Here is a 15,388-nt window from a genome sequence, read left to right on the forward strand (position 1 = left end):
ATTGAAAAGATTGACAAAACTAAAAGTTGGTTCTTTGATAAAATAAATAAAATCGACAGATCCTTAGCCATGCTAACAAAGAGAAGAAGAGAGAGAAATCAAATTACTAGCATACAGGATGAAAAAGGCAAGATCACAACACACACTTCAAAAATACAGAAGATAATCAGAAACTATTTTGAATCTTTATACTCCAATAAAATAGAAGATAGTGAAGGCATCGATAAATTTCTAAAGTCATATGATCTGCCCAGATTGAGTCAGGAGGATATAGACAACCTAAACAGACCAATATCAATTGAGGAAATTGAAGAAACCAACAAAAGACTACCAACTAAAAAAAGCCCAGGACCGGATGGGTATACAGCAGAGTTTTAAAAAAACCTTTAAAGAGGAACTAATACCAATACTTTTCAAGCTATTTCAGGAAATAGAAAAAGAGGGAGAACTTCCAAACTCATTCTACGAGGCCAATATCACCCTGATTCCTAAACCAGACAAAGACACTTCAAAGAAAGAAAACTAGAGACCAATATCTCTAATGAACCTAGATGCAAAAATCCTCAATAAAATTCTGGCAAATCGGATTCAAAAACATATCAAAAATATTGTGCACCATGATCAGGTAGGATTTATCTCTGGGATGCAAGGTTGGTTCAATATACGGAAATCAATAAATGTTATTCACCACATCAATAGGCTTAAAAATAAGAACCATATGATCATCTCGATAGATGTGGAAAAAGCATTCGACAAAGTACAGCATCCCTTTATGTTCAAAACTCTAGAAAAACTTGGGATAACAGGAACATACCTCAATATTGTAAAAGCAATTTTGCTAAGCCTCAGGCTAGCATCATTCTGAATGGAGAAAAACTGAAGGCATTCCCTCTAAAATCTGGAACAAGACAGGGATGCCCTCTCTCACCACTTCTGTTCAACATAGTTCTCGAATTACTGGCCAGAGCAATTAGACAGATGAAAGAAATTAAAGGCATAAAAATAGGAAAAGAAGAACTCAAATTATCACTATTTGCAGATGACATGATTCTATACCTAGCAGAACCAAAAGTGTCTACAAAAAAATGTTAGAGCTAATAAATGAATTCATCAAAGTGGCAGGATATAAAATCAACATGCATAAATCAAAGGCATTCTTACATATCAGCGACAAGTCCTCTGAAATAAAAATGAGGACAACCACTCCATTCACAATATCCTCAAAAAAAATAAAATGAAATAAAATACTTCGGAATCAACCTAACAAAAGAGGTGAAAGACTTATACAATAAAAACTACAGAACCCTTAAGAGAGAAATAGAAGAAGATCTTAGAAAATGGAAAAATATACCCTGTTATTGGATAGGCAGAACTAACATCATCAAAATGGCGATATTACCAAAAGTTCTCTATAGGTTTAATGCAATGCCTATGAAAATCCCAATGGCATTTCTTTTAGAAATAGAAAAAGCAATAATGAAATTCATATGGAAAAATAAAAGACCCAGAATAGCAATAACAATGCTAAACAGGAAGCGTGAATCAGGTGGTATAGCAATACCAGACTTCAGACTATACTACAGAGCAATAGTAACAACAACAGCAAGGTACGGGTACCCAAACAGGCGGGTGGACCAATGGTACAGAATAGAGGACACAGAAACCAATCCACAAAACTACAACTATCTTATATTTGATATAGACGCTAAAAGCATGCAATGGAGGAAGGAAAGCATCTTCAACAAATGGTGCTGGGAAAACTGGAGATACATATGCAACAAAATGAAACTGATTCCCTTTTTCTCGCCATGCACAAAAGTTAACTCAAAATGGATCAAGGAGCCTGATATCAAATCAGAGACATGGCATCTGATAGAAGAAGAAGTTGGCTACGATCTACATACTGTGGGGTCGAGCTCCAAATTCCTCAATAGGACACCCCTAGCACAAGAGTTAATAACTAAAATCAACAAATGGGACTTACCCAAACTAAAAATTTTTTCTCAGCAAAAGAAACAATAAGAGAGGTAAATAGGGAGCCTACATCCTGGGAACATGTCTTTACTCCTCACACTTCAGATAGAGCCCTAATATCCAGAGTATACAAAGAAATCAAAAAATTAGACAACAAGATAACAAATAACCCAATCAACAAATGGGCCAAGGACCTGAACAGACACTTCTCAGAGGAGGACATACAATCAATCAACAAGTACATGAAAAATGCTCACCATCTCTAGCAGTCAGAGAAATGCAAATCAAAACCACCCTAAGACACCATCTCACTCCAGTAAGATTGGCAGCCATTATGAAGTCAAACAACAACAAGTGCTGGTGAGGATGTGGGGAAAAGGGTACAATTGTTCATTGTTGGTGGGACTGAAAATTGGTGCAGCCAATCTGGAAAGCAGTATGGAGATTTCTTGGAAAGCTGGGAATGGAACCACCATTTGACCCAGCTATTCCCCTTCTTGGTCTATTCCCTAAAGAGCATGCTACAAGGACACTGCTACATCGATGTTCATAGCAGCACAATTCACAATAGCAAGCCTGTGGAACCAACCTAGATGCCCTTCAATAGACGAATGAATAAAAAAATGTGGCATTTATACAGCAGAATACAACAGTCACTAATATGGTATTATGTAAACATTGTGAATGTGTAACTGATGTGACTCTGCAATATGTATTTGGGGTAAAAATGGAAACGCATAACTCACTTGAATCAAATGTATGAAAGATGAAAAAAATAAAAATAAAAAAAAATGTGTCATTTATACACAATGGAGAATTACTCTGCATTAAAAAATGACAAAATCATAGAATTTGGAGGGAAAAGGATGGCATTAGAGCATATTATGCTAAGTGAAGCCAGACAATCCCTGAAAAACAAATGCCAAATGTCTTCTTTTATATAAGGAGAGTAACTAAGAACAGAGTAGGGACGAAGAGCATGAGAAAAAGTTTAACATTAAACAGGGATGAGATTTGGGAGGGAAAGGGAGGGAGAAGGGATATTGCATGGAAATGGAAGGAGACCCTTAGGGTTATAAAAAATTACATACAAGAGAAGTGAGGGGGAAAAAAATTATACAATTGGGAGATATGAACTGCAGTAGAGGGGGTAGAGATAGAAGAGGGGAGGGGAGGGGAGGGGAGGGGGAATAGTATAGATTGGAAAGGCAGCAGAATATAACAGACACCAATATGGCAATATATATATCATTGCAAGTATAACTGATGTGAGTCTACAATCTGTATATGGGGTAAAAATGGGAGTTCATAACCCACTTGAATCAAAGTGTGAAATATGATATATCAAGAACTATGTAATGTTTTGAACAACCAACAATTAAAAAATTAAAAAAGAAGAAAAAATTAAAAAAAAATTAAAAAAACCCACAAACCCACACCCACACGCACAAAGGCACCTCCTTTACCCAAGTAGGTCTGTGACTATCCGGAGTGTCCTCAGACTCATGGGTCATACTATGTTCCCCCGAAATGGCCTGTACTGTCTCAGATCTCGTCTCCTTTACCAACTCTGTAAAGGTGTCAGGAGCCATCGGTGAGTCACTACCTTCTTTCCCAGAAAAGGCCCCTCTTTAGAGCTTTCCTGGCATTTAGCCATCCACACATCAGTATGTACAAGAAAGACTTACTCTGTCCTTGGTAAATCCAAACAAGTGAACCCACTGGGACTGGGATTGTGACTGGCTCTGGGTGCCTGGCTTCCTGAATCCCAAGTTCAGAAAGTTCCATCACCAAGAAAGTGAGGTAGGTCACTTCCTTCAGGAACTGAATGAGGTCACTGCCTTGGCAACCACTTTGTCCTAACAGTTGCTTCCAAGGGTCTCATGAGATGGAGGCTGCACCTACTTCCTGTGTCACATTCACAAGTTAAATGGTATATCAACCATAGGCACATGTTAACAGCTCTCCACACAGGCCTGGTTTGGTCCACCTTCCCTACATTAAGAAGAGAGAGGCTGATTCAGACACATCCCTGCATCCTGACCAGGTATTCTGCCAAGGAAGATGACTTTTTCTCTCTCAGGTCGTTCATAGCTGCCTACATCTTCTCCAGGGTTTATTTCTGAATGGAAATTGAGGATCCCCTACCTTCCTGTTTTGTAAGACCAACTCTGTCCCTGCTCTTCTGTAAAGTTAGATTGAGGGAACAGTGCATGGTTAGGGATAATAACATGTTCGATTTGGGTTAGTAATCATTCTGTGGGATGAATAATGGTATTGGGAACCTACAATATTTACAAGAATCTATATGTGTAATATAAGTATGAAAACGGAAATCTAGGTAAGATTTGAAGCCCAGATGGGCACTGGGCCCTTGATTGGGATACTTAGATTTGAATTATTTCTGCAAAAATGTCTCAGATAAATTGATATACAATGGCATAGGACCTTGCACCTTGGATGACTTAATGAGGAAGACAACATCCAGTCAAAAACGGATAGGACCAAAAGTTCTTTAGATATAGGGTTTTGGTTAGAGAGTGAATGTAAATGTCAGCATATGTGAAGAGTCAGTCACAGTGATGAACTGGGAAAATGTGTAGGAAAGCATATATCAATAGAGACATTAGGAAATCAGGCAAAGTACAAAGTGATTGATAGGATAAGACATTTTTAACAGGGTTGAGTATGAATATATAATCTTAGGAAGAAACAAATATGTAGTCACCAAAAGGAATGATATTTGAGATAATTAGTGAATCAGGACATGGATGTTGTTAGTAATACATGTTCACTTTCAATATAGGCTTTGGTACAATCATAAGTGTGACCCTTGCATTTTGTGTCAGGAATGTTACTGTGATAAAATGTATATGTATATCAGGTGACTAGAGTATTTCTTCCACCATTTCTGAAAGCAATATATTAAAGACTTTTAAATTAGTATTGGGGATACAAATAGGTATACTCTGGGTCTATGAATATAGAGTTGATGCCTTAATAGAACATACTGTGAATAAATAATATAACTGGTACAAACTTTAAATAATAGATTGAATTGATAACTGAAAATATATAGGAAATCTTATGTTGATATACATACATTCATTCCAACCAGTTATACATCTAATGGTAATATTAGCATTACGGTATATCATGAAGAGTGTGTAATTTTTGCTTCAAAAGTGACTATGGAAATCAATAATAATGTGTTTGGAAAGAAACTCATGAAAAGAACAGTCAATAAACATGGAGTAATACATGTGTTATGAAGTAGGAAGTGAGTGAAAGTGAAACAAATGCCTGTAAATTTGTGAAATTGTGGATGAAAGGATATATTCTATAATGTCCATAAACTGAAGAAATAGTAATGTACCAGTGTTGAATAAAAATGAACTTCAAAATACACATCATGTCCCATAGGTGTCTACTTGCATTGATGTTAAACTGGGTCAGTTACTGTAGAAATGTTAGGATTTGTAAGCACCATTCACTGAATTTCGTTTTCAGTACTAGGAAATAAATAGGTATTACAGGTGGATGAATATTTCTGAGAATATTCTTGTGAAAAGTTGATTATAAATCCACATAGATGAATACGAGTGGATTTAGGGAGTGTATAATAAGACACATATATTGTATATTTTTGAAAATCTTGAGAGTAGATATGTATATCTATATAGATCGATAGATAATTAGATAGACACATACATACACAGACATTAAAATATAGCCATATATATGCCATTCGAAATTCATCATGAAATACATATCATCCACATTTCCAAAAATATTCATTTTACTGAACATTCATTTATGCATAATATTGTTCATCCAAGAAATTCACCCATAGTTTGAATTTCCAGTTCCATCAGTATTTAGAGGGAGTGATCTCTTCTCACAATTTGTATCTTCCAAAATAAGCGAGCTCACAAGAATGTACGTGTGACACCAGGTAGAATTCTAAATATGCATGAAAAAATACATGTGATGAATAGGCTAAAGAGAAAGGGAGAAAGAAATTTACATTTGTGTTATCTTTAAAAACTCATGGAGAAGTATTACAATGAAAAGTTGACAAGATTTATAACACATAACCTTGATAAAGCAGAAGGCAAGTCCAAGTATACACCATGTCTCCTATGAGAGGCCTGTATTTCTATTCTGTTACGTTTCTTTTTCTCCATCATATTAGGGTTAGTAGTCAGAGTCTAGTAGGGTATGGGTTAGTGACAGGGATTCAGTATTTCAAATGGAAAATAGGAAAAAGGAATCTAATGTGTATGCAAATATGTGCTACACAAAAATCTTCCCACTCTCAGCCAGAACAATGCTTTGACATTACATTCGCCCCAAGTAAGACACAATTAGTGGAGAAGAGTTAGAAAATTTGTGAATACATATGTGACAAGGAAAATGCTCAGGAGTTCACAACCTTGTAAGAGGTAAAAGAGTTTCCAAAAGTAAGGGAGAGGGTAAACACTCCACAAACATGGAGCTCTGCTGGACTAATGACTTTTTGAGAAACTCCCTCTGAGTTTGGGCACTTGAAACATATGTTCTTTTCAGGAGCTTTAGCTTTCTTTGTAGTGAGACCATCAACGCTGGGTCTCCATCTATGTGACCTGGATGACATGATTTCTTATTTTCTAGTGAACATGAGGCAGCAGTACTGAATTCTCTCTTTGTAGGTAAACATTGGACACTGGGGTCTAAGTATCTAACCGTGTGGTCTGTAAAGCCATTTGGTCATCCTCCACTTTCGTGGTGTTTCTTACTACTGCACTGTGAGTTTGGAATTGGCTTCACGAAATACAAGGAGTTCAACTTGAACACAGTGCTGGAGGGAGTACTCTCACGTGTGGTGGATGGGGGTCTGCAGGAAAATGCACAAATGAGGCTTAAATCCCACATAGCTTTTCAACTTGACAATAGCAACCTGATTCTGAACATTGGCAGGAATCCTCTCCATATAACAATATGCGTTTACATAGAAGGGTCTGCTGGCTGTACCATGTCAATCACAAGTGATTTGGAAGCCAATGGCAAATCCACGTGGCCCCACCACAGATGTTTTTTCACACACCTACACTCCACTGTGTAGGCCCACTAGTCTGCAGGCTCCAACTTTCTGGCATCTCTGTTCTACACAATTTTCATGAAACCCAGTCAATCAAAGCACTGTCTGGTACAATCATGATCAGCAACAGGAAATCCAAAGGTTCTCCCTTGTCACCTGGTCATAGGAATTCTAAAAATTTCATGGTATTTATCTAGATATTTTTTAATGATGATGTTGGAGGCACTGTGTGATTCAATTTATACAGGAACCATTAAATGGTGAGGAAGATCATTTCAATGAAAGCGCTGGAGAACTCTTACAGGCAAGGCTTCCCAAAGAGTGGCCAAAAGGTCACATGAAGCCAGGCCCATTTAGGTCTACAATGTGACTTCCATGTGTGTTTTGACTCTCAACTATGGCTGCCAATCTTTCAGAATAAAATCATATATATCCTGGCTGAGATTCCCAGTGCTCTATGGAAAGCCACCCTGGTCCTAGATCTCAGTTTCCAATCGCGAATCTCTTGCATGGCCTACTTAAATCCCAACACAATTCATGGCAATACTTCTCTGAGATCAGTTCCAGAACTCAGTCTCTAAGGGGAATCAAAAAAGAGATCAAGCCCAGGTAAACACAGGCTTCTCTTCCAACTGCCACACAAATGACGACAATTGAAACCAAAACACTCCCACACGGCCCGCATCCTCATTTATATAGACACTAATCAAAAGCTCTAGCTGGATGTTTCCATGAGGGGCGCAGACCAAGACAGTGTGAAAAATAATCTCCCTTGCCCCTCATTTGCCTAAAGTCAGGGTGGCCTGGACAACCTTCCTGTGAACCAGAAATGAACAAATAGGCCTGCCATTAATACTTCTCCACTTCTCAATTTTGAGGCCTACTGACTGTAGGGTACAGATTCTTTGTGTGAATTGGAGTCATGAGAATACCCAAGCACCTATTGTCTAGCCTCTGCAGGGCTTTGAAGAACTCATTTGACACAAAGGATCCCTATTCTCACTTGATGGAAGTCAGGAATCTTACAGAGGAAGGCGAGAGACTGCATCCACAATGAATGATCTTATTTCCATTTTGGTTTTGGATGCACACATGGGATATTCCTTTAGATACATCAGGTTCTGATAACATAAGCCACAGCCTCAAACAGGGCCAAGAGGATGGTTCAGGCACATCCCGTTCCAAAGCAATTAAGCAAAGAGCCACAGTTGATGCCCATTCGTTTCCCTTTGAAAACTGTTTTCATCAGGCTTCACAAAGGGGTGCCCTGAGGCAAAGACTTTCCTGACATTCATGGTAACATAAAAATAGACAATCAAATGGTTCAAAGCAGGGTTTCTCCACTGAGACTTTACTGGTCACACTGAAATATGAGTTTTCTGAGATGCTCACCATTCCCTTCAGCTATCTAGTACGTGGCCATGTCACAGAGCTTGGAGGTGGTACATATCTTGGACACAAAACCATGAGCCTATTCTGGAGAGGGGCCAGAATTCAGGAAGAATACAGGAACTTAGGAAGTTAATAGGTGTTGCCCATGGAAAAGACAAGCCGCAGTCCATTCATAAATTGGGCAGGGTGAATGCTGGGAAGCTTTCAACTAGACAGGACACATCTATTGATTCATTCTCTTTTCTAATGTCTACAACCACGGACACAGTGGAATAGAGAGACATAAAAACATTCGCCTTGTCAAACAACTTACAAGAAACAATTCACACCAAACCAAACAAACCACCTTTTTTACCTATTCTCAGAACATGAGGAAAAACCACAAACACCCATACCCACAAATGCACCTCCTTCCCCCAAGTAGGTCTGTGACTATCTGGAGTGTCCTCTGACTGGTAGGCCATAAAATTTCCCCAGAAATGGCCTTTTCTGTATCAGATCTGGTCTCCTTGGTCAACTCTGTGAAGTTGTCAGGAGGCAGTGATGAGCCAATTTTTGTCCTCTCAGGAAAGACCCCTCTTCAGAGCTTTCTTGGTATTTGGACACCCTTACATCAGCAGGTACCAAGAAAGAGTGACTCTGTCCTTGGTAAATCCACAGAAGTGAGCCCACTGGGACTGGGACTGGGACTGGCTCTGGGTGCCTGGCTTCCTGGATCCCAAGTTCAGGGAGTTACATCACCAAAGAATTGAGGTAGGTTAATTCCTTCAGGATCTGAATGAGGTCACGGCCTTCGCAACCACTTTGTCTTTACAGTTGCTTCCAAGGGTTCCATGAGATGGAGGCTGCACCTACTTCCTGTGACACTTTCACAAGATTGAAAGTTATATAAACAATAGGCGCCCAGGAAGAGCTCTCAACACAGGGCTGGTTTGGTCCATCTTCTTTATATTAAGAAGAGAGTGGCTGACTCAGACACATCCCTTCATCCTGACCAGGTTTTTTTCTATGGGAGATGACTTTTGCTGTCTCAGGTCCTACATAGCTGCCTACCTCTTCTCCAGGGATCATTTCTGCATCGACCTTTGAAGTTCTCAGCAGGTGGAAGATCACCTACATTCCTGTATTGTAAGACCAACTCTGTTCTTGCTCTTCTGTAAAGTTAGATTGAGGGAGCAGTGAATGGTTAGGGTTAAAAACATATTCTATTTAGGTTAGGAATTATTCTGCAGGATGAATAATGGTATTGGGAACCTGAAATATTCACAAGAATATATAGGTGAAATATAAGTATGAAACCAGAAATCTCGGTAAGATTTGAAGCCCTGAAGAGCATTGGGCCCATTTTTGGGATACTTAGCTTTGAATTGTGTTCTGTACAGATGTCTCAGATAAATCGATATACAATGGCATAGGACCTTGTACCTTGTATGATTGAATGTTGAAGAGAATATTCAGTCAAAAAGGAATAGTTGGTAGGATTAGGAAGATAGTCAGTAGGATTAGAAAGAAGAGTGAGTATAGGATTTGGAACAAAAGTTCTTTAGTTTTAGGGTTTGGGGTAGTGAGTGAATGTGAATGTCAGCACATGTGAAGAGTCATTCACAATAATTAACTGGGTAAAATATGTAGGAAAGCAGATATCAATAGAGACATTAGGAAATCAGGCAAAGTATAAAGTGAGTGATATTATTAGACATTTTCAACAGGCCTGAGGTTGAATATACAATCTTAGGAAGAAACAAATATATAGTCACCAATAGGATTGACATTTGAGAGCATTAGGTAACCTGGACGTGGATGTTTTTAGGAATCTATGCTCAATTTCCATTTAGGCTTTGGTACAATCAGAAGTGTATCATTTGCTTTTTGTGTCCAGATTATTAATGTGATAAAATGTAGATTTAGATCAGTTGACATGAGTATTTCTTCCACCATTTCTGGTAGCAATATTTTGAAGACGTATAAATTAGTATGTGGGTACAAAGAGGTGTATCCTGTGTCTATGAATAGAGAGATAATGCATGAATAGACCATAGTGTGAATAAATAATATAACTGCTTCCAACTTTAAATAATGGATTGAATTGACATCTGAAAATATACAGGAAACATTATATTGTTATACATACATTTATTCCAACGAGTTATACATCTAATGGTAATGTTAGGTTTATGGTTTATCATGAAGAGTTTGTGAGTTTTGCTTCAAAAGTGATTATGGAAATCAAAAATAATGTGTTTGGAATGAAGTCTCATGAAAAGACTGGTCAGGCAACATAGAAGAATACATGTGTTCAGAAGAGGAAGTGATTGAAAGTGAAATAAATGCCTATATATTTGCGAACTTGTGGATGAAATATATATCCTATGATGTGCATAACGTGAAGAAATATTAATGTACCAATTTGAATAAAAATGAATGTCAAAATACACATCATGTCCCATAGAAATCTACTTGCATTGATGTTAAACTGGGTCAGTTACTGCAGAAACATTAAGATTTGTATGCACAATTCACTGAAGTTAGTTTTCATTATTAGGAAACAAATATGTATTTCAGGTGGATGAATATTTCTGAGAGTAATCTTGTGAAAGGTTGATTATAAATCCACATACATGAATATGAATAAATTTAGGGAGTGGATATAAGACACATATATTTCATATTTTGAAAAATCTTGAGAGTATATTTATATATATATATATATATATATATATATATATATATATATATATATATATATATAACACACACATACAGATATTAAAAAAGTACCAAAATATATCCCAATCGAAATTCACCATGAAATGTATATCATCCACAGATTAAAAATTTTCATTTTACAGAACATGGATTTATGTATAATGTTGTTAAAATAGGAAGCTCACTCATAGGTTGAGTTTTCAGTTCCAACAGCGTTTAGGAGGAGTGAACTCCTCTGAGACTTTGTGTCTGCCAAGTCAGCCACCTCACAAGAATGTACGTGTGATACCAGGTAGGATTCTATATGTGCATATAAAAATACATGAGATGAATAGGCTACAGACAAAGGGAGACAGAAATTCACATATTTGTTAACTTTAAAAACACAAGGAGAATTTTTTCAACAAACAGTTGACTAGATTTATTACTCCTACCCTATATTATGCAAAAGACAAGTCCAACGATACACCATGCCTCCTCTGAACTGCTTGTATTTCAATTCCGTTTGGTTATTTTTCTCCATCATATTAGGAATAATAGTCAGAGTCTAGTAGTTTATGAGTTAGTGTCAGGGATTCAGTATTTCGAATAGATATTTGGAAAATGTTTCTGATGTGTATACAAATATGTGCTGCACAAAAATCTTCCCACTCTCATCCAGAACAATGCCTTGACATCACCTTCGTACCAAGTAAGACACAATTAGAGTAGAAGAGTTAGAAAATCTGTGAATGCAAATTTGGAATGGAAAATGCTCAGGAGTTCAAAACCTTGGAGGTGGTAGAGGAGTATTCAAAAGTAAGTGACAGGGTAAACAGGGTAAACTCTCCACAAACATACTCTGCTGGTATTAAGACTTCTTCAGAAACTGCCTCTGAGGTTGGGCACTTGAAATATATGTTGTTGTCAGGAGCTTTAGCTTCCTTTGTAGTGAGACCATCAATGCTGGGTCTGCATCTATGTGACCTGAAAGACAATGGTTTCTTATTTTCCATTGAACATGAGGCAGTGGGGCTGAATTCTCTCTTTGTATGTAAACTGTGGACACTGGGTGCTAAGTGTCTCCCCGTGTGGAGTGTGAAGCCATTTAGTCACCCTCCACTTTTCATGGTGTTTCTTGCTGCTACCCTGGGAGTTTGGTATTTGCTTCACAAAATGCAAGGAGTTCAACTTGGACACAGTGCTGGAGGGATTTCTGTCACGTGTGGTGTGTCAGGGTCTGCAGGAGAATGCACCAACCAGGATTCTATCCCACATAGCTTGCCCCCTTGAAGATATCAACCTGATTTCGAACATTGCCCCAAAACGTCTCCATACAACAAGATGCCTTTACATCTAAGGTTCTGCTCGCTGTACCATGTCAGTCACAAGCCATTTGGAAGCCAATTGCAGATCAACATGGGCCACACCACAGATGTTTTATCACACACCTGCACACCACTGCTCTAGGCCCACTTCACAGTAGGCTCCAACTTACTGGCATCTCTGTTCTACACCATTTTTATGAAATCCAGTCAATCAAGGCCCTGACATGGTTGTTTTTAGTAATCCATGCTCACTTTCCATTTCGCTTTGATGAAAGGTTAATAAAATAGGTACTTGTCACTTCCTTTTTTTCTGTATGTTTAACAAAACATGTTGAAATCTTGAGAACTGTTTGCTAATTTTGTTCTCAGAATGTGCTGTCCCCAACTGCCAAACGGCAGAATGTACTCCCTCACCCGCTTGTACGCAAACTGCCCACTAGGTCTGACCCGTCAATAAATTTCCCTCCCTGCCCTCTCCAAGGAAAGTATATAAGGTCAGCTTAAGCTGTTCTCAGGGCTCTCCTCTCTATTCAATTCAGCTCTGAGCCCCAGCATGCTGGACCCCCAATAAACCCTTTGCTATTGCTGAGTGAAAATGGTATACTGTTCTGGACTTAAAAGATGCTTTCTTTTGCTTGCCTCTGCATAAAGATAGTCAGTTGCTGTTTGCTTTCCAGTGGGTAGACCCAGAAACCGAAACTTCTGGTCAACTAACTTGGATTAGACTCCCACAGGGGTTCAAAAACTCCCCCACTCTCTTTGATGAAGTCCTCCACAGAGATATCAACAGCTTCAGAACTATGCACCCAGAAGTCACCCTGCTTCAATATGTGGATGCCCTGCTACTGGCAGCCAACACCAAGGAACACTGGGAGTCTGCGACCCAAGCACAATTATGCGAGCTTGCTCAATGGTGGTATAGAGCTTCTGCCAAAAGGCTCAAATTTGTCAGCAAGAAGTAATCTTCCTGGGCTATTCCCTTAGGGGTGGTAAATGATGGCTCACTGAGCCCAGAAAACCAACCATTGTGCAGATACGACCCCCATCTAACAGGAGACAACTCAGAGAGTTTCTTGGGACTTTTGCTGGCTTTTGCAAGTTATGGATACCTGGGTTTGTGTTCTTAGCTGCTCCTTTACACCCGCTGTTAAATGAGGATACCCAATTCCAATGGACCCGTGAGCACCAGCAAGCTTTTGATAATATCTAAGGACACTGACACTGAACACCTAAACTTCACTGAGCCCAGCCTGCAATTACAGAATGCCCTACACTACGTTAAAAATGTACATCAACTAATTCACCTTGGTTCAAAGAAACTGCAGGCATTCCTGAAGGATCAAGAACAGAGTTTTCCACTAACCAATTCACAGTGAAAGGAAATATCTGAATGGGTAAAAAAAGCCTGTCAGGTCTGTCAATTGGTTAATGCTTACAGTTCCAAGCTTCCTGTAGGAAAGCACCTACGAGGAACCAGACCAGGACAATTCTGGGATGTGGACTTTACTGAAATTAAGCCATCCAGGTATGGACTTAAATATCTCCTAGTCTTTATAGATACATTTTCAGGATGGATTGAAGCCTTTCCCACAAAATAAAAAACAACGGCCCAAATGGTGGTCAAGAATATTCTGAAAGATATTTTTTGAAGATACGGCCTGCCAAAGGTAATAGGGTCTAATAATCGAAAGGCGTTCATGTCCCAGGTAAGTCAGGGGTTAGCCAGGACTCTGGGGATTAATTGGAAATTACATTGTGCTTATAGAACCCAGAACTCAGGACAGGTAAAAAAAAAATAATTAGAACCATTAAAGAGACCTTAAAAAAATTAAGCTTAGAGACTGGCATAAAGGATTAGACTATGCTCCTGCCTTAGGCACTTTTTCATGCAAGAAATACTCCCTCTGTATCTTTCTGCAAACTCACCCCCTCTGAAATTCTCAGTGGGGCCCCTCCTCTAGTAAGGGATCTAACCCCAACCCTAAGATCTAAAGATACCTTCAACACCCCCTTGCTTGTCAGACTTAAAACTCTTGAAAGAACTCAGCTATTCATGTGTAAACAGCTGGCCACTCCCTACCAACTTGGGAGGAGGGGACTCCACATGGATATCAAGTAAGAGACTTTATCTACATAAGAGGACATCTGGAGTCATCCCTGGAACCCCGCTGTAAAGAACCATACCAGGTGCTAATTATAACACCTACAGCACTAAAAGTAGAAAGAATCACTTCCTGGATCCATGCTTCTCATCTCAAGCCTGAGCCCTGTCCAGACTCTGGCTGGAAACTGGAAAAGAGTGGTAACCCTTTCAAATTGCGTATTCACCATGTGGAAAGGCTATAGACTCTGCCCTTGTCCACAAGTAGTCCTAACCCTCATCAGCCCGTTCAGCAGTGATGGCTGATCACAAATCCTACCACACAAGAAGTATGGTCTTTCTCGCATACAGCCCCCTTAGGGACCTGGTGGCCATCTCTCCACCCAGATATTTGTTAGCTGGCTATAGGTCTTTCCTATTGGGATATCCCAGATGAAGAGGATCCCACTAATATTCGATTAAATACCTTTTGTACGATAGATAATGGAAACAAACATTATAGATGTAGGGACACGCGAGCCAGATGCAGGTTGGCTAGCCTAAATTACTATGTTTGCCCGGGGGAATATCAAAGCCACAAACAGCCATGGTGATGTGGGGGAAAAGCCGACTTCTTCTGTAAGTCATGGGGATGTGAGCATACAGGGGGTGCCTGGTGGAACCCAAACTCCTCATTAAATTCAGTACACAGCATTGGCCATATTACCAATTAGAAAACCAGAACCGATGGGCCCCAGAGGGGTCTCTAGATCCTCAAATTCTGTGTGACCTTTTTAAATTGTGCAAGTGCTCAAAAGGGCGAACGGAGATTCCCGTATGTGGAGGCCT

This window comes from Callospermophilus lateralis, chromosome 15 (assembly GCF_048772815.1).
Source record: "Callospermophilus lateralis isolate mCalLat2 chromosome 15, mCalLat2.hap1, whole genome shotgun sequence".
NCBI classification, from domain to species: domain Eukaryota; kingdom Metazoa; phylum Chordata; class Mammalia; order Rodentia; family Sciuridae; genus Callospermophilus; species Callospermophilus lateralis.